Genomic DNA, 22,752 nt, shown 5'->3' on the forward strand with positions numbered 1-22,752 from the left:
CAACAAAACAAAGAGACAACCCACAGAATGGGAGAAAATATTTGCAAATGACACCAGAGATAAAGGGCTGGTATCCAAGATGTATAGAAGAAGTTTGCTTGAATGTCCCTTTAGAGTATCCAATTCACCAAACTCTGTGTCTATTTTTTTAATTTATTTTTTATTTATTTTCAGCATAACAGTATTCATTGTTTTTGTACCGCACCCAGTGCTCCATGGAATCCGTGCCCTCTCTAATACCCACCACCTGGTTCCCCCAACCTCCCACTCCCCGCCCCTTCAAAACCGTCAGATTGTTTTTCAGAGTCCATAGTCTCTCATGGGTCACCTCCTCTTCCAATTTCCCGCAACTCCCTTCTCCTAACTCCCCATGTCCACCATGCTATTTGTTATGCTCCACAAATAAGTGAAACCATATAATTGACTCTCTCTGCTTGACTTATTTCACTCAGTATAATCTCCTCTGTATCTATTTTAATTCCTAAAATAAGTCAGTTGGGAGCCCGGGTGGCTCAGTTGTTGGGTGCCTGCCTTCAGCTCAGGTCATGATCCCAGGGTCCTGAGATCGAGCTCTGCATTGAGCTCGCTGCTCGGTAGGAAACCTGCTTCTCCCTCTCCCACACTGCCGGTTTGTGTTCCCTCCCTCACCGTGACTCTCTCTGTCATATAAATAAATAACATCTTAAAAACAAACAAACAAGTAAAATAAGTAAGTCCCATTATTGCCAGGCGTTGTGGCTAACAGTATCGTTCCTGCTCAGGTACACATTGCATATGGCCCACCAGCTCCCAAGAAAGGGGAAGACCTTCATGTCTGGTGATGGAAGAAGGTTGCGAAAACTCCTTCTGGTTGGTATCAGAATCGAAACTCCTTTGGCACTTTATGTGACTGATTACATGGGTGCATCCCCTTCTTTAATATAGAGAATTACATTGCATATGCATTACAACCTTTTAATTAAGCTCATTTTCCTAAGATACAGCAGTGACTTCTAAAGATTCCTACCAAAACAAAAATTCCTTTGGACTAAAGATAATACTAATACTGTAAGCATAAGTGGACAGCAAGATAGTGGCAGAATTGGCACCTCTTCTCCTGGCCTGGGCTCTAAATAGCCCCACTGTGAGTAAAAGTAGTGATAATACAATATAATTGAACAAGGGCCTGGCCAAACATCTTCAAGACAGCTCCCTGTCTTGTAAATGTAGGTTGACATTTAATATTATTATTAAATAGGAGCCCTGTTCTAAGCATATCTTGTTCCTTAGGATATTAGCCGATCACAGCTGTTTACATGGCTTTGAGATGAGGGAGCATTCAGCTGCAAAGAGCAGAAAATCCAACTACAGTGGCTGAAGACAGAAGATTATTTTCCTCTTATAACAAGAAGTCTAGAGGTAGGCAGTCATGGGCCACTGTCAATGGCTTCCAGCAGTCATCAAGAACTTGGTTTCCTTCTGTCTTCCAGCTCTACCTTTCTTACTTACCAAGTAGCTTTGTCTCAAGATTGCAGGACTGCTATTGCATCCCAGACAAATTCTCTATTACTAACCTCTCAGCTGCATTGCAAAGAGGGAGCATATGGTGGTAAGAGAGATACAATTCCAAGTTTTGAGCAGCTTTTCTTTCCCCCACAAAATTTTCTTGTTTCCCATTTTTTACCTTCCTTCTCATAGGAATTAAAAACCAGAGTCTCTGAGGATGTATGCTCCAGGCTGTACGGGAGAAACTCTGGACTGCCTTCATTTTGACGTTTAAAACAACCCAGCCATGCCGTGCTGTGGAAATCACTAGCCACTGGGTGTCATTGTGTCTATTTGTCATTGCTAATGATATCACATTAGTTTTTTAATATTTATCATAAAAACTGTATCTCTACCCTCCTATCAACCAAAACATGTCAGCAATGGGAAAATGTTAACACTGATGTAAGTTTGTCCTTTAGGAATATATGTGGTTGACCTCTGACCTCTGAGTTTCTTTGAGGCTGTGATTTGTAGGCATTTATCCTCCTAGAGAAGAGAAAACTATAAATGTCATTTCTGGCAGGATACCCTGAATTCTGTGGTGTGTATGTGTGTGTAAATGTAAAATATAAATAACTACATGCATATGCATATATGTGGTGGATATTACAGCCCACGTTTCCGAATGTGCAAGAAATAGAACATTCTTTAATTTCTTGTGCACTCTACTTCCTGTTTGGCTACTAAGCTATTAAGACATGTTAACCTGGTTCTTCATGAGTTTGTGCCTCTACCACAACAGCCAGAGTTGTGCATGGCTTCAAAATCCTGTACAGTGGCAAGGCCTGGGGAGTTAGAGGAAATCCTTTCCTTTGCCATCTGTCTACAAAGTTGCCATGGAGAATGTCCACCTTCCTGTCATAGCAGTTCCTCAAGGTCCAGGTGCTGTCAATCTCTCAGTCATGTTTGGGACACTGGAGTCTGCTCAAGGCTGCCCAACTGCCTCAATGCCCCCTCAGTCTCCTTTTCTAAGATCTTGCCATGCCCCTGCAGTTTTCTTTTCTGTTCATCTCTCTCTTAAACTCAGGTAAATCTTTTTTTCTCCTGGAGATGGACAAATTCTGTGTTCTCCATGGTTTCATGGGGCATTTTGTCTGTGCTCCAAATCTTCTCACCGGCTCTGAGTTTAGACTTTTAGAAAGGAGAGGCAAAAAAGACACATAGATTATTTTTGATGTTTGTTTGCTTTGTGTTTTCTTTTGTTTTTTTGTTTTAGTGGGGGGCAGGGGCGGAGGAAGAGAGAAAGAGAAACTCAAGCAGGCTCCCCGCTGAACTCAGAGCCCAGCTCAGGGTTCGAGCTCTTGACCCTGAGATGACAAACTGAGCTGAAACCAAGAGTTGGTGCTCAACTCACTGTGCCCCTCGGGTGCCCCCTGTGCTTTTGATCTTGACACAACCCTCTCGTCAGAAAATTAACCAACTCTCAATGAACCAAGTATCTGATCGAAATTGTAGAAAGGAAAAAGAGTAACATGGGTAGGAAATAAAAGTTACTGTGTGAAAAAACAATTTTCTATTAGCCAAAGTTAATATGTACTGTAACAGAAAAAATTTTTAAATTATGAACTATGTTTCTGTTAATATGTTCCACTCAACAGCTTTTGCCTCTTGTTTTGTATTTGGTAATGGGGAAATAAAATATACTAAAGAAGTCTAAATTCACTTCTTTCCCCCAAAATGTCTTAATTGAATTGAGATTTAAGTTATGCAAGTGTAAGGATACATATAAAAATAAACAGGAAATTACAACAATTCAACATATACAGAATTATATGCGGATATGATCCAAACAGCATATGGTAATGTTGAGCAGAGAAACTCATAATAATTAACATTTGTAAATTGCTTTCCATTTTACTTGCATGTATAATTTAATTTGATTCTTGCAATAGCCCTGAAAAGTATGTTGTGATTATTATTTCCGTTTTACAGATGAGGGGGGAAATACTACATGAAAATTAAGAAATTTCTCCAAATTCACACAATTAGTTGGTAGGAACTGGGAGGGGGTGGTCGTGTGAAAAATATGCCCAAATTATGGGCTCCAAAAGAAAGTGAAAGATAAAGAAGATCTATGAGTGCATTATATAGAGATATATTTTGCATAATTGAATGTTTTATGTAAAGCTCCATACTGGTAAATTGAATTGTGTAATTCAGTGGCTCTAAATCCAATTTAATCAGAATCTCTGGGGATGAGTCCCAGGGATGGGTGTTTTGATACAGGTGGTCCCAATCAGCAGCTAGAGTAGAGAACCGCTGGGTTTTTGTTGCTGTTGTCGTTGTTTCATGAGCATAGAAGTATATTAAGTGACAGAGGGAGAGAGAGATAACCTTACCAGAGAAAAGAGGAGATGGAGAGTAAAGATGCTGGACATTTAGAGCTAACGGGGGAGCTAACTTAAAACACATTTTGTATAACTATGGAAAGTCATAAAATGCCACTGCTGCAGGGTACAGTGAAAGATCAATAATTTTACTTTCTATTAATAATTCCAGGTGTAACTGAACCTAAACTCACTCAACAATTTTTAATACTCTATTTTTTCCATCCTTTGGGGTCTTTGTTCCCCAAAAAGAATAAAGTCTTATAGCAGTTTTCAGTTCTTGAGATGGCTAGAAGCTATTTACTTGTCATCAAAATTTATGAAGTAGAACCAAATAAGTGGTTCTGACGGTTTTCTCACCAAAATATGGAATGGGCCTTTGATCACTGTCAGTGTTAGTATCACTAAATCCATCTCTCAGACAGGTGTACAGAATTGCACCTATATCAACATTATATAAGATATTACATTTCCCTGTATTCTTACCACACTTAGTGTTACTGGCTTTTTAAATTGTTGCCAATTTGATGAAGTGAGCATAAGGATATATGGGGACAAGGAAATAGCTATAAGAATAAAAGGTGAAATTTCCCTGAGTAGGAGGATAGATAAAGGAACTCCAGATGAAATAGTTGAGAGAATCCCATATGACAATTAACATCTATTAATCACACCTATCAGTTTCAATAAATCAAAATTTCAGACCTAATACTAAGCCACAAATCAAGTTGCAAAAGGATACACACAACATGATGCCATTTCTATAAAGTCTTAAATCACATAAAACACTATGTCTTTATGAAGCAACACATATATAATAAAAATACAGAATCATGCATAGGGAAATACACAGCAACTTCCATGGTTTCCTAAGGTAGGCAGTAGGGGAGAAATGTATGAAATTGGGACTTTAGCTGTTTTTGAAACATCTTATTTTCTATCATCATTACAAAAAAGCATGCACACAATGCAGACATAGAATCATTAATATATTTAAATCTAGCGGTGCCTGAGTGGCTCAGTTGATAAGCATCTATCTGCCTTTGGCTTAGGTCATGATCCCAGGGTCCTGGAATTGAGCCCCACATTGGGCTCCCTGTTTGGCCGGAAGCTTGCTTCTCCCTCTCTCACTCCCCCTGCTTGTATTCCCTCTCTCACTGTGTCTCTCTCTGTCAAAAAATAAATAAAATCTTTAATTTGTGTGTGTGTGTGTGTGTGTGTGTATTTAAAATCTAGATGATAGGGATCTATATCTATATCTATATCTATATCTCTATCTGTGTATATATCTACTATACTGTTTTCTGTTTTATCTATGTATTTCTATATAGTGAAATATAGTTTCTATTTTTTTAAGTGTTAAGAAAGTGACAAGCAGAGAGCCTGGGTGACTCAATCTGTTAAGCATCTACCTTCAGCCCAGGTCATGATCCCAGGGTCTTGGGATGGAGACCTGCATTCGGTTTCTTGCTTCTTGCTCAGCGGGGAGCCTGTATCTCCCCCTGCCTGCCACTCCCCCTGCTTGTTCTCTCTCTCTCTTTCTCTGAAAATAAATAAAATCTAAAATAAAAAAAATAATAAAAAGTAAGTGACAAGCATATTTTGACAGGGAGGATGAGCAAAGGTATTTTTGTTAATGAAAGTAGATTTAGAAAAACTGTAGAAATGTGAATAAATAAACAAGCCCCTTCTCTAATTTAGCCCTGATTGCCCTGCCAGGTTAATTTTTAAAAAATAAAGTTCTTAAAAAAGAAAAGATCTTAAAACAACCCTCCATATTCTTATTGTTCCTTAGGACCCCAGGCATCAAATGAACCATGACCATAAGATATAGAAAAGTGGAAGAATTTAAAAAAAAAAAAAAAAAGAACCAAATGCAATAATTAGAAAAAAATTAGATTTAAGCATATCAACCTGAATTAATCTGACAACCATAGTTCTAAATTTTAAAAAGACAATGGTAAAATATAGAATGAGATCGATTTATCACAATACCACTTACTTAAATAAAAAATACAAGTAAAGTGAAGTTTTGCTTCTAGCCATGTTGGAGAACTGATATTAGACTCCCATCCCATTATAACAACTAAAAACACTGCACAAAAGGTAGCACAGAGCTATGATCCCTAAGAGAGGGGAAACATAGACATAAGGCTTATAATCACAAGAAGTTTCTGCTTGGATACACTGTCCATACCAAAAGATGGAAAGAAGGTACCCAAACAATGTAGGGAAGCTCTCTGATTTGAGGAGATAGAGGTCAGAGTTCAGAGTTCAGTTGCAATTGGCAAGTACCAGAAAAGGGACAGCTATACAGAGAAAACTGATTAGGCGTCCCCCTGAGTCTACAGAGAGTGAAACCCCACAAGGCCAGGTAAATAATTGCCAGGAAGCTATAAACTCAACAACTCCTGAAGCTTACAGAGGGATGGGAGACACTGGAGTTCCAATAATCCAGAGTGAGGATTCTCAAATACCCACAGCATTCAGTAGAGACCACAGAGGAAATGGAGGGGGAGGGCTTATCTAGCTCTAGAGTAAAACTTATTCTAGACCTGCTGTAACAAAACTTAAAAACAGTCCTAGAAAGGATCAAGCTGATTTGCAAGCAGCTTAACAACCTGACAAAACAAAGCCCAATACTATTCATAAGAAAGCAACAAAACCCACACAATAAATACCCCAATAACACAGTGGCCATCATCCAGTAAAAAATTACGAGATATTGAAGAAATAGTAAATGAGACCCACATATCCACAACCTAGAAAGCAAAATCATTCAATGGAATCAGAACTAGAAATGACAATATCTATCATAAAAATGCTCAGGGCATAAAATGAACCATGACCATAAGATATAGAAAAGTGGAAGAATTAAAAAAAAAAAAAAAAAAAAAAGAACCAAATGAATCTGTAAAGCTGAAAAGTACAACATGTGGAAACAGGTGGAAAAAAAAAAATCACTAGATGCGCTTGACACCAGATTAGACACTGCAGAAGAAGAGGTGAATGAACTTGAAGAAACAGAAATAGAAACTACCAAAAATAAAGTACAGACAGGAGAAAAAGAAAAAAAAGACTGAATAAAATTAATAGTTCAGAGACCTGTGGGGCAATAACAAATTATCTAATGCATAATTGGATCCCAGAAGGAGAAAAAGAGAAAAAAATATTTGAAGATAAAAAGGCTGGGCATTTCCTAACTTTGACACAAATTATAAACTCACAGTTCCAAAAAACTTGGTAAACCCCAAGCAAGAATATACATGAAAGCATACCCTATGGTTTGTTGTGTTAGCACCTACCATTGCTTATTGCCTGACCAGATTTATTAACTGAATGTGCAGCTAGCATGCAATGTTATGCTCAACCTCACTAGCTGGCCAGAGATGGACCCCAGAGAACTTGAGAGGTGCATGGTCTGAGGGCCAGCACTGGGAGCTAGTAACGGAATTCACAATAAGGAAATCAGAAATTTTAAAAACTAGGACCAAGTCAAGTTGAGGACAGGAGGATCCAATAAATTAGGTAACAAGCAAAGGAGGCTTACATCATTGGGAAGTGCAGCTAAATTTCCTGAATCAGAAGGATTCGTTAATTTTTAATTAGACTGGGTTTTTGTGTGGCAGTTTATGGTCATAAGCACCAAAAATATTCTTCCTGATTTCTAACAGAAGCAGGGCTGGACAATATTCTTTGTGGCTCAAGGTTTAGTGTAAATTCCCTTGCTTTAAACAAGACAACAATGCTCTTCTCTCTCTTCCCACTCAAATGGCAAATTCCTGGTCTAGGGTCTATGATTTGCTCACCAAATTTCTAAGAAGAGAGAAACCAATTAACAAATCACTTCTAAATAGAAAAGTGTCCCTGTGGGTATTTTATGCCTCGGAGTTCTTAGACAGAAAAGAATGCTCCTTAGGAGCATTTAAGACAGACTAGGATTGTCTTTAAAACAGACTAAGGCATTCTATATTTAAGAGGGAGGATTAAAACTTGTGCAAAGGGGTGAAGAGTAGCTAATCTTTAGACAACCACAGGAATATGGTAGGATATTAAAATTCACCTGGTATCTAGACTAGAACCTATACTTTAGCTGATTTCAAAAGAATCTATTTCTTTATAGAACATACGAAATACACCCCCCCAAAAAAATGAAATTTGGTTTACATATTTAAAGATCTATTTTGGGAAAACATATAATAAAATTATAGTGTAGAAGTGTTCTGTCAACTAATTCTCTTCAGTCATGAAATTTTTCCTCATTCACTAAATAAGTATGCATTTATTTTCCCCATAAATTTAGGATCATACTCTTTATATACTTTTTTAGCCACTATTTTTTCACTTAACAATGTATCATAAAAATTTTCCCATGCCATTCAATCTTTCATCCATTGGCTCAAAAAAAATCAATAAATACTGTAAGATAATTTTGCTTTACTCGTAACTGTAGTTATGTCTCTTTTTCCTTATGATGCTGACCAATTATAATGGCAAGCATCTCTGCTTATTCATGGCCCTGATGAGCATGCCCCAATGTTTCACATATAAGTATAGGTCTGGCTGTAAGTTTGAGACAAACAATCTTTATCACTGTAGTTGTCTTTCTATTTCTAGGTTACCCGGAAGTTTGTTTGTTTGTTTGTTTACTATTTTTGAGTCGTGAGTTGGTTTAATTCTGTCAAATTCCTCTTTGGGATTCCTGGGTGGCTCAGTTGGTTAAGCAACCACCTTCAGCTCAGGTCATGATGCCAGGGTCTTCAGATGGAGCCCCACATCAGGCTCCTTCCTTGGTGGGGAACCTGCTTCTACTCTCTGCCTGCCATTTCCTCTCCTTGTGTTCTCTCTCTCCCTCTCTGACAAATAAATAAATAAAAATATTTTTTTAAAAATCCCCTTTGGGGCACCTGGGTGGTTCAGTCATGAAGCATCTGCCTTCAGACGCTTGAGACACTCCCTGGGTCCTGGGATCAAGCCCCATATCGGGCTCCCTGTTCCGTGGAAGGCCTGCTTCTCCCTCTCCCACTCTCCCTGCTGTATTCCCTTTCTGTTGTCTCTATATATCAAACAATTACATAAATAAATCTTTTTTTAAAAATCCTCTTTGGCACCAATTAGGAGGTAGATTGTGTGTGGGGTCTGGAATTGGAAATGCCAGTTGAGGAACTATTTTATTGGTCCATATTAGAGGAATGAGGACTAAAGCAACAGATGTGGAAAAGGAAAGAGAGGTCTTTTATCTACACAGTAAAGGGAGCTAAGAAAAGGAAAAAGCACAGATATCTGTGAGATTTTGAGCTGGTTTCCTGGGAAGCCAACTCTGGGAGAAGCAGAGGAGGAAGAGTACATGACAGAGGAAAGAAAATGTGTTGTTTGAATGGTGTGATACCTGAGACATTCATATGGGGGTGCACAGTTGACAGATGAAAATCTGAATCTTTAAGAACAAGAAAGAAGAAAACCTAGATTCATAACATACCTGCAAAATTACATCAAGGTTACAAGAGGATGTGAATTGGCCAAGGGGAGAGCCACAGGGTGAAAAATAATAACTTTGAGGGTCAGGGCTTTTAAGAAGCTGTTAGTGACTCCTTGGTGGTTACTGTGTTCATTTGCTAAAAGCTTAAATACTGCTTAACAGAAACAGGGAAGAGAAAAAAAAATAGCTTTGTTTAGGTTTTGGGGAGTATCTAAAATAGAAAACAAATTTTTCTTTTAAATAAGACAGAATGGTAATGATCTACATAAAGCAGGAAGAGGAAAGAATGCATGCATCGAGAGTTTACGTTGGATGATTCTGATCCTTTCCATAAAGTAGAAAATGAGGTTTCCTGCTGAAAGGAGGGGCACGAGGGTAAGTTTGAGGTGTGAGCAAAGTAACCATAAGAAAAGCTATGGTGGGGGGTTTGTAGGTGACTGACTGAAAATGAAATAAAATACCGCAGATTCTGGAAGCTCAACAGTGCATACAGAGCAACAGCGTTGGAGGTCCAATCAGTTTTCATCCCTTAACATTTTCCAGAAGAGCCCAGCAGTTTGGAATTCAGAGGTAGGGAAGAGGCTGGAGAGTGCTAAGAAGCCATGCAATGTGGAAATGCGTTCAGTGGGGAGCTGCAGGAATACATTGCTCGAATCCACGTGCAGGTAGAGAAACAAGAGTAGGGTCTCAGTAGGAAGCCGTCGATTAACCAAACACACTTTTCCAGTGTGTTTTATGGAACACTGGAGTTCTGAAACACACTTCCTTAAAATAATAATAGTAATAATAATCTTTTGTCAAATTACTGTGGAAGACCTTAGAGCTTTACAAGGGACAGTAACATTTAAAGGGCTCCCTAAGTCCGGGAAGGGGGGGAACCCTATTTTGTAACCTAGAACTTCCTAAGCTTATTTGACCTTGAAGTGGTTTTTTGTGTCTCATCTCAACAGCACTTGTAAGTATTTATATTAGTGAGAATAAGCTAGGATATGTTGTTGTAACAAGTCAGTCTCAAGATCCAGTAGCCAAACACAGCCAAGGTGGGTCCACATAGCCACTCAGGATCTCAAGTTAATGGAGGTTCCAGCACTCTATGACCATCTCAAACATGTAACTCCAAGATTTGCTAAGGCTGGAGAAGAAAGCACATGGAGAAGTGCTCACTCTCCATGCTCTGACTCAAATGGTACACACCCCTTCTACTAACCTCTCATGGTCCATAACTGGTCATATGGGCCCACCTAAGCTTAAGGGACTAGGAAATACAAGAGTGGGGGGAGGAGGAAGAAGCTGCCCCCCAGCAGTGTTATTCATATAAATACTGTTCTGTTTTCAGCATTTTGCTAAAAGCTTGTATGACATGCCACTTGTTATATAATTCCCACAACAACACACTCAATAAGGTAGTTTATTATCCCTATTCTCTGAATCAGATAATTGAGACCTGAAAAGTTTAGCTGAATTGTCCAAGGTCATGGAGAAGTAAATAAAGGAGGCTAGATTCAGACCTTCCACTCTAGGATGGCAAAGCCCCTACCTATCACCACTGTGTTCATCTCTCCCATGCTTCTATTCTGTGTTTTTGATGGCCAGGCCCTTTTACTCACGACTTCTTATTTCATCCTCAACAGCCCTGCCAAGATAACCACCTGTTTCTAAAGAAGAAAAGGGGATTTGAACCCAGTTCTCTTTGACTCTCAAAGCCCCTGTTGGTGCACTTCCCCAAACCTCTTTTTCTACTATTTTGGTCACTGCATACAGATTATTTGATCTTCCCCTGGCTAGATTTGATTTACACACAATATTCTGGACAGACTTAAGACATGCCTTTGTTTCATTAGCACTGGATGATGGTTACAGCTTTATCTGGATCTTCCTAGTGGTGATATCTGGATTTATTGACTGTAAAATCTCCTTCACACTGGAAGACTTGAAGTCTTATACCTTAAATGCCTACCCCCCCCCCCCAATTACACATTATTTTGTACATGCTGTTTCTTTCTCTGGGAGTATCATGAGGTTTTCCTTGTAGTTTTCCCTTATAAGTTTGGTATTTACTACTCAGGAAATCTTGTGTCTATTGCAAATTGGAAGATTTAAACATAGACAGTTAAGATTCAAAAGCAACCCTCTTTTCGGAAGAAAATCTCAGGAGTAATAGGTTCCCAGCTGTGTGGTTCCTCTGGGTCCAAATTAAAGAGTCCATGAAAGCGTCCTTCAGAGCTCCCCAGTCACAGTGGGCTCAGCCAACAGTTTGAAGACCCATCTGGTTGACATCGCAAGTGGCTAGTGTACCCAGGCGCTTGCTTTCAGGTAACTTAAAAGATTAAATAGTCTCAGGCAGAGAGCCTCAATGACCTCATGGAACTGGGAGCAGCAATAGTAAGAGTGGAGGCTGAGCTTGCCTCTCTAAGAGGTCAGTGAACAGCAAACAAGAAATCCATACTGATCAATCAGCTCATAAGCCAAATGATTCCAGCAATGTGAATGTCAAGGTTATACCAAAAACGTATATATCAGTAACTTAAACAATATAGGATTTTGTGTGCTTGTTTGTTTTCTTTCCCATGTAAAAGTAGTCCAGAGGTTGGCAATCCATGGCTAAAATGCTGGTTCTGTGATGTTACCAGTGACCCTGACTGTTTCTAGCTTTTGGCTCCCTGTTGATGGCATCCATCCATGGTTACAGAACGGCTTTCACAGCTGCAGTCCATGTTGCGGGCTGCAAGAAGGAAGAGCAGAGGGCGGGCACAGTGACTTCTGCCTAAATCTCATCACCAATCCCATCCACAAGGGGAGATTGGAAAATGCAGTTTTTCAGCTGCATACCTTGTTGCCTTCCAAAAATTCAGATACTGAGGAAGAAAGGGGAAATGGGTCCTTCATTATTGTCACTGTCCCACAAGGAGTCCAATATACTGCACACATTACAGGCAAGTCTTAGAGGCTGTCTAGACTGTGTGAATGCTTACTTTCACTGTAAGAGTTGTGCTCTGGGAGGTGGTCCAGAACCACGCCGCCTCACCACACACTGCTTCCATAGCACATCTCATCACTGTCCCCAACAATTCTGACCAGCTGGCAGAAGTCCACAGACTGAGGCTGGACGTATGCTGCAGGATATTTCACCACCACTTTCTGCCTTGGGTCCACTCTTTGCATCTTGTTTTCTGACCCAGTTAGCTTAATCCTAGAACCAGAAAGTTGTTGTCTTTGAATCTGAGAGCATTATGCTCACTGATACTCAAGGGGAACAATGGGGATGTTTCTCTTCTGTCTGTTGCCTTTTATTAGGGATGCCTGACCACTGAAGAACAATGAATAGATCCCTCCCACTCCCAGCACCTCCAATGGCAGACCATTTATCAAGGATTCTGTACTCAATGCCCAAAAGTCTGTTACTGGAGATGATGAATGCCATCATGGATACAGTTGATGCTGAAAATCAGGTGGAACTGGAGAAAAAAACGCAACTTATTAATCAACTGCTGGAACGCCAACATGCACTTGAAGATCTGTGAGCAAGAGTAGATGCAGTTAAGAAAGAAAATCTGAAGCTAAAATCAGAAAACCGAGTTCTTGGATAATATTTAGAAAACCTCATGTCAGCTTCTAGTGTTTTTCAAACAACTGACACAAAAAGCCAAAGAAAGTAAGGGATTGACATCCCTTCTGTTTTCTGGTTTATAGGATTGCTGCTGATCTTTTTTTGTTGTTTAAAACTTGGATAGATTCAAAAAGTTAGTTTTTTTGTTTGTGGCTTAATTGAATATTTATGAAGATAATGTCAGATCTAGGCAAAATTAAGAGCATAATAGAAGACATCCATGAGTTTGTGTGATATATGTTAGTCTATGTAAACATGCAAATGTCTTGTAGAAACTTTATAATTAGAAATGCGTATATTAGGACACCTGGGTGGCTCAGTAGGCTAAGCATCTGCCTTTGGCTCAGGTCATGATCCCAGGGTCCTGGGATCAAGCCCCACGTCAGGCTCCTTGTTCAGTGGGGACCTGCTTTTCCCTCTGCTGGTGCTCCCCCTGCTTGTGCTCACTCTCTCTGTCTCTGATGAAAAAAATCTTAAAAAAAAAAAAAAGAAAGAAAAGCATTTATTTATGAAACTTGAAAGTGAATGTTTTATCAATTTGCTTTGATTTATAGGTTTAGCACTTTCTTCTTTTTAACTTTATTTATTATTATTATTATTTCTATTATGTTATGTCAGTCAACATAAATTTTAGCACTTTCTTTTATTGTAGGTTCAGGAAGAGACACAAGAAAATAGCTATCATGTTGTGAAAAGTGACCAAAATCATGCACCGAACATATAGCTGTATGTACCCCGTCCGCCACGTGGTGCCTCTACTCCATTTGCTTCTTCCTTCCCATTTCCCCTCCCATAAGGAAATGTTGGTTTTACACTTGTAGAAGTAAGTTTAGTGATTAGTCATCTGTGAGAGTAACCTGAGCTTGAACTGTTGAAACTTAACCAAAATAAGATACTTTTACAGTTAGGGCTTGCCTTAGTATTAAGACAGGATTGTTGGTTTCTCTTTACTCAATTGAAAACAGAGACTACACATATGAAGACTTCTCTTTGCCACTGAATTGCCAAATTGGGAAGGTTTGTTGATAAAAACTCCCTTTTGCACAAAATAACCCACTTGGTATCTAAAAAGATGAGCTCTGGTTATATATTTGTAATAGGAAACTTTGAGAAAAATGGAAATAAGATAGGAAAAGTACTTGGCATACAGTAATAACCAACTCCAAATGTTTTTACTCCAGATTTGCATGATCTCTGGCACAGACTAGATCTTTTGGGGAATGTATATCTGAGAATAGATTAAATGTGACTAATCTTGTGTCAACCACATCTAGAAAAGAATAGTCTACACTGTTGGTGGGAATGCAAGCTGGTGCAACCTCTCTGGAAAACAGCATGGAGATTCCTCAAAATGTTGAAAATAGAACTGCCCTATGACCCAGCAATTGCACTATTGGGTATTTACCCTAAAGATACAAACGTAGTGATCCAAAGGGGCACGTGTACTCGAATGTTTATAGCAGCAATGTCCACAATAGCCAAACTATGGAAAGAACCTAGATGTCCATCAACAGATGAATGGATCAAGAAGATGTGGTATATATACACAATGGAATAGTATGCAGCCATCAAAAGAAATGAAATCTTGCCATTTGCGACAACATGGATGGAACTAGAGCGTATCATGCTTAGCGAAATAAGTCAGGCGGAGAAAGACAACTATCATATGATCTCCCTGATATGAGGAAGTGGTGTTGCAACATGGGGGCTTAAGTGGGTACGAGAAGAATAAATGAAAGAAGATGGGATTGGGAGGGAAACAAACCATAAGTGACTCTTAATCTCACAAAACAAACTGAGGGTTGCTAGGGGGAGGGGGTTTGGGAGAAGGGGGTGGTATTATGGACATTGGGGAGGGTATGTGCTTTGGTGAGTGCTGTGAAGTGTGTAAACCTGGTGATTCACAGACCTGTACCCCTGGGGATAAAAATATATGTTTATAAAAAATAAAAAATTATATTAAAAAAAATTAAAAAAAAAAGAAATGTAATACTTCAGCTAAGTCATTCCATTTCAAAGACAAACCTTTGTAAAAATATTATGAAGTAAAAATTGCAATGTTAATAGTTAGGCTTATTTGCTTTCCTCAAGTGGATAGAACCTGGCATTTGTGATTTTTCTGATTTGTGTTAGCTCCCAGGCAAAACAACATACATAGAAAAGTTAATAAAATCACATAATTCTTCATAAAAAAAAAAAGAATAGTTACAAAGAGTTTAGTGTCAAGGTTTATCTGCAGAAGCCAGCAGATCAACTTTTGCAAAATCCCTTTAGAGTATATTAGTATCAAAATCATTAATAAAACGCCTGTAACTGGCGATACTTTCTCAGTATTTTCTGTCACTATTTCTCCCAGTATTTTCTGTTAACCTAACTACTTGGTTTGTAATGTTTAATCACTTTGACAGTTTCTAAAAATTTAGTTTGTAGATTCCATTTGGTAAGAAATTTAGTATTAAAAATAAGGTTAAAATGTTAAATAGGATAAGAGATCCACTAACATCATTTTGGTAGTTAGATTTGAGTTACTTTTAATGATGGAATACTTACTTTTGGATTGGTATAAGATATGATGGATGACTTTAGCTGCATGAATCTAATAGTTATACTGCAAACATTCTGCACCCCTTTTGTGACCTAACTTACAAACACTTAACATTGTGTTGCAACTGTGCTTTACTCTTTAATAAAAAGCTATTTTGGAGAAAGGAAGGAAGGAGGTAAGGAAAAGAGGAAGGAAAGAAGGAGGGAGGGAGGGAGAGGAAGAAAGAAGGGGGAGGGAAGGAGAGAGAGAGAGAAAGAAAAAAGAAGAAAGAAAGAAGGACAAGGAAGGAAGAGAGAGAGGAGGAGGGAGGAAGAAAAGGAAGGGAAGAGAAGGGAAGAAAAGCAATGATTAAGTCGCACTATGTACCAGGTACTGTGCTTGGTGTGGAGTGAACACAGGTGAAGAGTGTCTCTCTTCTTGAGAATTCAGAGACTAGTGGGAACAACCTCGTACACAAAGAAATTGCCGTGTGATGGCGAGTGTTACAGTAGACATGGGAAGGAAGCCCAGGGACTCTGAGAAAGTCCCTGATGGCACACCCCTTCTCTTAGTCCACTGGGGCTGCATTAAAGAAAACAACAGACTGGATGGCTTCTAAGCGGCAGAAACTGTTTTCTCAGCTTTGAGGGCTGGGAGACCAAGATCAAGGTGCCGGCAGATTTGGTGTCTGGTGAGAACCTGCTTCTTGTTTCCCAGATGGCTGTCTTCTTCCTGTGTCTTTCCCTGGTAGAAAGGGCAGTGGATCTCTGGGTGTCTCTTTTATAAGGACTCTATCCTCATGACCCAAACACCTCCCGGAGGCCTCACTTCCAAATATTATCACCTTGGGGATTAACATTTCAAGATATGAATTTGGAGGACACCAACATTCAGATCATAGCAGTGATGGATTCCAAGCCTTAGAACACAGAGGAGTACCTGGGCAGCTTATGAGAGGGCAAGTTCCTATGTATTGTCCTAGGGGTTCCAAATATTAGAGATTTGAAATCTTGATCTCCAGATTTGCCTCGCAATGTATTCTCCTCTTTTTTTCCCCACAAAAATCCCAGATAATGGTGATGCAGTAGTGGATCCCACTTGGAGAAATTCTGCTCTACGGGGTGAGGTGGGGTGCGTATGCTGGAGAAAGAAGCAATCGTTTGTGCTTTAGGCAAGGTGCTCTAGGGGGAAGAGGTGACTCAGGTGCATAAGACCAGCGGGGTTTGGTTTGTCCAAGAAAAATAAGACACAGGGACCAGAACATGAGCCTGGAGAGCCTCAGGAGGTGTCAGAGCCACAAAGACTTTGAAGCCAGACTATATTTATAGCACTTCATACAATAAAGTTTAAACAGCTTTCCTTCTGTAAGACAAAGCTGCAAGCTGGGGAGCCAGGAACCTGAGCTCTGGGCTTTCTGGTGCAGGGCTGGCAAAAAGAAGCACAGGGCCCTTGAATTGGTCTAGACCAACCACACATCTGTTCCAGCTCCTCTGTCTGCCTTTTTTCCCCTCCTGCCCCCCTTCCTCAGCTGTGCCTGCCTACCACTGTCTGCCCTTGACTCCTCTGAGAGCGGATGTGTTCTACTGTGCCTCTCTGGCTTAGCTACCTCTCAGGGGCGGTTTTTGTTTCTAATGCTTGACAGTGTAACACCTAACAGTTTTCCCCAGTTTCCATATTAACCTGCCTCACAGGGAAGATGAAGGCTGTCCTCTCCATGGAGCCAAAGGGGGAGCATGAGCTCAGGGGCCTGGACCAGGACTTGCTCACCCCTCCACTCCAGCTTTCTTACTGTTAAACTGCAACAGTGGGCCTGTGTTCCTCCAATAGGGGTACACACTTTCTGGAAAATCTGAACACTTTCCAAAAGATACTCAGGCAAGGATAGCCATAATGGCATCCATGCCCACAGGTATTCTTTGCTAATGGTAATCTGCTTGGAAGAAAGTATCTTCCTCAATTTACAAAAGAAGGATACATCCCTTGCCCATCCCAAATCTCGTTTTAGTTCTTTGCTGCAGGAGGGCCCCTGAAGCAATGGGATAAATTAAAATTAATGATGAACCAAATCCCTTCCGCTCATAAGGCTTTGTGTCCTTCCCTGTCTTATACATATTTCTGCAAGAAGGCCATGTTGACCCATGGGGGCTCATCATTCAGAATATCAAAGTAGCATAAGCTCACGGTGTTGATCCTTTAAAATGTAGTTTTTGCAGGGCAGTTGGATTTTCCGAAATACAATCAATCAAACACACAAAAAAAATTTCACCTGCTATCCTCGAGCTATACAGGCTTTATTCAGTAAAGTAATGAAAATTTATTTTATCCAATAATATAAAATATTGATTCAAACGATAGTCAATCCTCATCTCATTTCAACATACATAATAGTTAACATTTCCTGTCTCCTATTAGTAAAACCTATTTTTAAAACGTGTGAAAAATTTTAGGAGCTTTTGTTCCCTGAGCGCTTTCCGTAGAGTTCCAGAGGACGGGAATACAAATGGCGGCCTCCTGGTCTCCGGCCCGGAGGAGCCGAGAGCCCAGGGCCCCACTCCTCAGCAAACCCGAGCGGATTACTCACCCCGGCCCCGGGTAAGGGCGGTGTAATTCCGCCTGGGGCAAAGACACTTGAGAATCACTACAACAGGCCCCTCCCCCAGAAGATCAACAAGAAATCCAGCCGAGACCAAGTTCACCTACCAAGGAGTGCGGTTTCAATACCAAGGAGAGCAGCAGAATTCCAGAGGAGGAGAAAGCCAAGCACGGAACTCATGGCTTTTTTCCTGTGATTTTTTTTAGTCTTGCAGTTAATTTAATTTTTTCTTTTTCATTTTTTTTTTTTTCTCGCCTTCGGGTAAAATTTTTTTTTTTTAACTGTTACCTTTTTCTTTTTTAACGATTTTTTACTAGTTTATCTAATATATATATATATATTTTTTTACATTTTTCTTAGGTGTTTTCTTTTTTTAAAAAAATTCTTTTCTTTTCTTTTCTTTTTTTTCTTTTTTTTTTTTTCTTTTTTCTTTCTTCCTTTTTGAACCTCTTTTTATCCCCTTTCTCCCCACTCACGATTTTGGATCTCTTCTAATTTGGCTAAAGCATATTTTCCTGGGGTTGTTGCCACCCTTTTAGTATTTTACTTGCCCCTTCATTTACTCTTATCTGGACAAAATGACAAGACGTAAAAATTCAACACAAAAAAAAGAACAAGAGGCAGTACCGAAGGCTAGGGACCTAATCAATACAGACATCGGTAATATGTCAGATCTAGAGTTCAGAATGACAATTCTCAAGGTTCTAGCCGGGCTCGAAAAAGGCATGGAAGATATTAGAGAAACCCTCTCGAGAGATATAAAAGCCCTTTCTGGAGAAATAAAAGAACTAAAATCTAACCAAGTTGAAATCAAAAAAGCTATTAATGAGGTGCAATCAAAAATGGAGGCTCTCACTGCTAGGATAAATGAGGCAGAAGAAAGAATTAGTGATATAGAAGACCAAATGACAGAGAATAAAGAAGCTGATCAAAAGAGGGACAAACAGCTACTGGACCACGAGGGGAGAATTCGAGAGATAAGTGACACCATAAGACGAAACAACATTAGAATAATTGGGATTCCAGAAGAAGAAGAAAGTGAGAGGGGAGCAGAAGGTATACTGGAGAGAATTATTGGGGAGAATTTCCCCAATATGGCAAAGGGAACGAGCATCAAAATTCAGGAGGTTCAGAGAATGCCCCTCAAAATCAATAAGAATAGGCCCACACCCCGTCACCTAATAGTAAAATTTACAAGTCTCAATGACAAAGAGAAAATCCTGAAAGCAGCCCGGGAAAAGAAGTCTGTAACATACAATGGTAAAAATATTAGATTGGCAGCTGACTTATCCACAGAGACCTGGCAGGCCAGAAAGAGCTGGCATGATATTTTCAGAGCACTAAACGAGAAAAACATGCAGCCAAGAATACTATATCCAGCTAGGCTATCATTGAAAATAGAAGGAGAGATTAAAAGCTTCCAGGACAAACAACAACTGAAAGAATTTGCAAATACCAAACCAGCTCTACAGGAAATATTGAAAGGGGTCCTCTAAGCAAAGAGAGAGCCTACAAGTGGTAGATCAGAAAGGAACAGAGACCATATACAGTAACAGTCACCTTACAGGCAATACAATGGCACTAAATTCATATCTCTCAATAGTTACCCTGAATGTGAATGGGCTAAATGCCCCTGTCAAAAGACACAGGGTATCAGAATGGATAAAAAAACAAAACCCATCTATATGTTGCCTCCAAGAAACACATTTTAAGCCCGAAGACACCTCCAGATTTAAAGTGAGGGGGTGGAAAAGAATTTACCATGCTAATGGACATCAGAAGAAAGCAGGAGTGGCAATCCTTATATCAGATCAATTAGATTTTAAGCCAAAGACTATAATAAGAGATGAGGAAGGACACTATATCATACTCAAAGGGTCTGTCCAACAAGAAGATCTAACAATTTTAAATATCTATGCCCCCAACGTGGGAGCAGCCAACTATATAAACCAATTAATAACAAAATCAAAGAAACACATCAACAATAATACAATAATAGTAGGGGACTTTAACACTCCCCTCACTGAAATGGACAGGTCATCCAAGCAAAAGATCAGCAAGGAAATAAAGGCCTTAAACGACACACTGGACCAGATGGACATCACAGATATATTCAGAATATTTCATCCTAAAGCAACAGAATACACATTCTTCTCTAGTGCACATGGAACATTCTCCAGAATAGATCACATCCTCGGTCCTAAATCAGGACTCAACCGGTATCAAAAGATTGGGATCATTCCCTGCATATTTTCAGACCACAATGCTCTAAAGCTAGAACTCAACCACAAAAGGAAGTTTGGAAAGAACCCAAATACATGGAGACTAAACAGTATCCTTCTAAAGAATGAATGGGTCAACCGGGAAATTAAAGAAGAATTGAAAAAAATCATGGAAACAAATGATAATGAAAATACAACGGTTCAAAATCTGTGGGACACAACAAAGGCAGTCCTGAGAGGAAAATATATAGCGGTACAAGCCTTTCTCAAGAAACAAGAAAGGTCTCAGGTACACAACCTAACCCTACACCTAAAGGAGCTGGAGAAAGAACAAGAAAGAAACCCTAAGCCCAGCAGGAGAAGAGAAATCATAAAGATCAGAGCAGAAATCAATGAAATAGAAACCAAAAAAACAATAGAACAAATCAACGAAACTAGGAGCTGGTTCTTTGAAAGAATTAATAAAATTGATAAACCCCTGGCCCGACTTATCAAAAAGAAAAGAGAAAGGACCCAAATAAATAAAATCATGAATGAAAGAGGAGAGATCACAACTAACACCAAAGAAATACAAACTATTATAAGAACATACTATGAGCAACTCTACGGCAATAAATTTGACAATCTGGAAGAAATGGATGCATTCCTAGAAACATATAAACTACCACAACTGAACCAGGAAGAAATAGAAAGCCTGAACAGACCCATAACCAGTAAGGAGATTGAAACAGTCATTAAAAATCTCCAAACAAACAAAAGCCCAGGGCCAGACGGCTTCCCGGGGGAATTCTACCAAACATTTAAAGAAGAACTAATTCCTATTCTCCTGAAACTGTTCCAAAAAATAGAAATGGAAGGAAAACTTCCAAACTCATTTTATGAGGCCAGCATCACCTTGATCCCAAAACCAGACAAGGATCCCACCAAAAAAGAGAGCTATAGACCGATATCCTTGATGAACACAGATGCGAAAATACTCAACAAAATACTAGCCAATAGGATTTAACAGTACATTAAAAGGATTATTCACCACGACCAAGTGGGATTTATTCCAGGGCTGCAAGGTTGGTTCAACATCCGCAAATCAGTCAATGTGATACAACACATCAATAAAAGTAAGAGCAAGAACCATATGATACTCTCAATAGATGCTGAAAAAGCATTTGACAAAGTACAACATCCCTTCCTGATCAAAACTCTTCAAAGTGTAGGGATAGAGGGCACATACCTCAATATCATCAAAGCCATCTATGAAAAACCCACCGCAAATATCATTCTCAATGGAGAAAAACTGAAAGCTTTTCCGCTAAGGTCAGGAACACGGCAGGGATGTCCATTATCACCACTGCCATTCAACATCGTACTAGAGGTCCTAGCCTCAGCAATCAGACAACAAAAGGAAATTAAAGGCATCCAAATCGGCAAAGAAGAAGTCAAATTATCACTCTTCGCAGATGATATGATACTATATGTGGAAAACCCAAAAGACTCCACTCCAAAACTGCTAGAACTTATACAGGAATTCAGTAAAGTGTCAGGATATAAAATCAATGCACAGAAATCAGTTGCATTTCTCTACACCAACAGCAAGACAGAAGAAAGAGATATTAAGGAGTCAATCCCATTTACAATTGCATCCAAAACCATAAGATACCTAGGAATAAACCTAACCAAAGAGACACAGAATCTATACTCAGAAAACTATAAAGTACTCATGAAAGAAATTGAGGAAGACACAAAGAAATGGAAAAATGTTCCATGCTCCTGGATTGGAAGAATAAATATTGTGAAAATGTCTATGCTACCTAAAGCAATCTACACATTTAATGCAATTCCTATCAAAGTACCATCCATCTTTTTCAAAGAAATGGAACAAATAATTCTAAAATTTATATGGAACCAGAAAGGACCTCGAATAGCCAAAGGGATATTGAAAAAGAAAGCCAACGTTGGTGGCATCACAATTCCGGACTTCAAGCTCTATTACAAAGCTGTCATCATCAAGACAGCATGGTACTGGCACAAAAACAGACACATAGATCAATGGAGCAGAATAGAGAGCCCAGAAATAGACCCTCAAATCTATGGTCAACTAATCTTCGACAAAGCAGGAAAGAATGTCCAATGGAAAAAAGACAGCCTTTTCAATAAATGGTGCTGGGAAAATTGGACAGCCACATGCAGAAAAATGAAATTGGACCATTTCCTTACACCACACACAAAAATAGACTCAAAATGGATGAAGGACCTCAATGTACGAAAGGAATCCATCAAAATCCTTGAGGAGAACACGGGCAGCAACCTCTTCGACCTCTGCCGCAGCAACATCTTCCTAGGAACAACGCAAAAGGCAAGTGAAGCAAGGGAAAAAATGAACTACTGGGATTTCATCAAGATCAAAAGCTTTTGCACAGCAAAGGAAACAGTTAACAAAATCAAAAGACAACTGACAGAATGGGAGAAGATATTTGCA

General features: G+C 39.4%; 1 pseudogene; it reads left to right on the forward strand.

The window, feature by feature from the left end:
• The first annotated feature begins 12,650 nt into the window (after positions 1-12,650).
• LOC131834716 (short coiled-coil protein B-like) lies at positions 12,651-12,989 on the forward strand (annotated as a pseudogene).
• Positions 12,990-22,752: the final 9,763 nt, after the last annotated feature.

Source organism: Mustela lutreola, chromosome 6 (genome assembly GCF_030435805.1).
Source record: "Mustela lutreola isolate mMusLut2 chromosome 6, mMusLut2.pri, whole genome shotgun sequence".
Taxonomy (NCBI): domain Eukaryota; kingdom Metazoa; phylum Chordata; class Mammalia; order Carnivora; family Mustelidae; genus Mustela; species Mustela lutreola.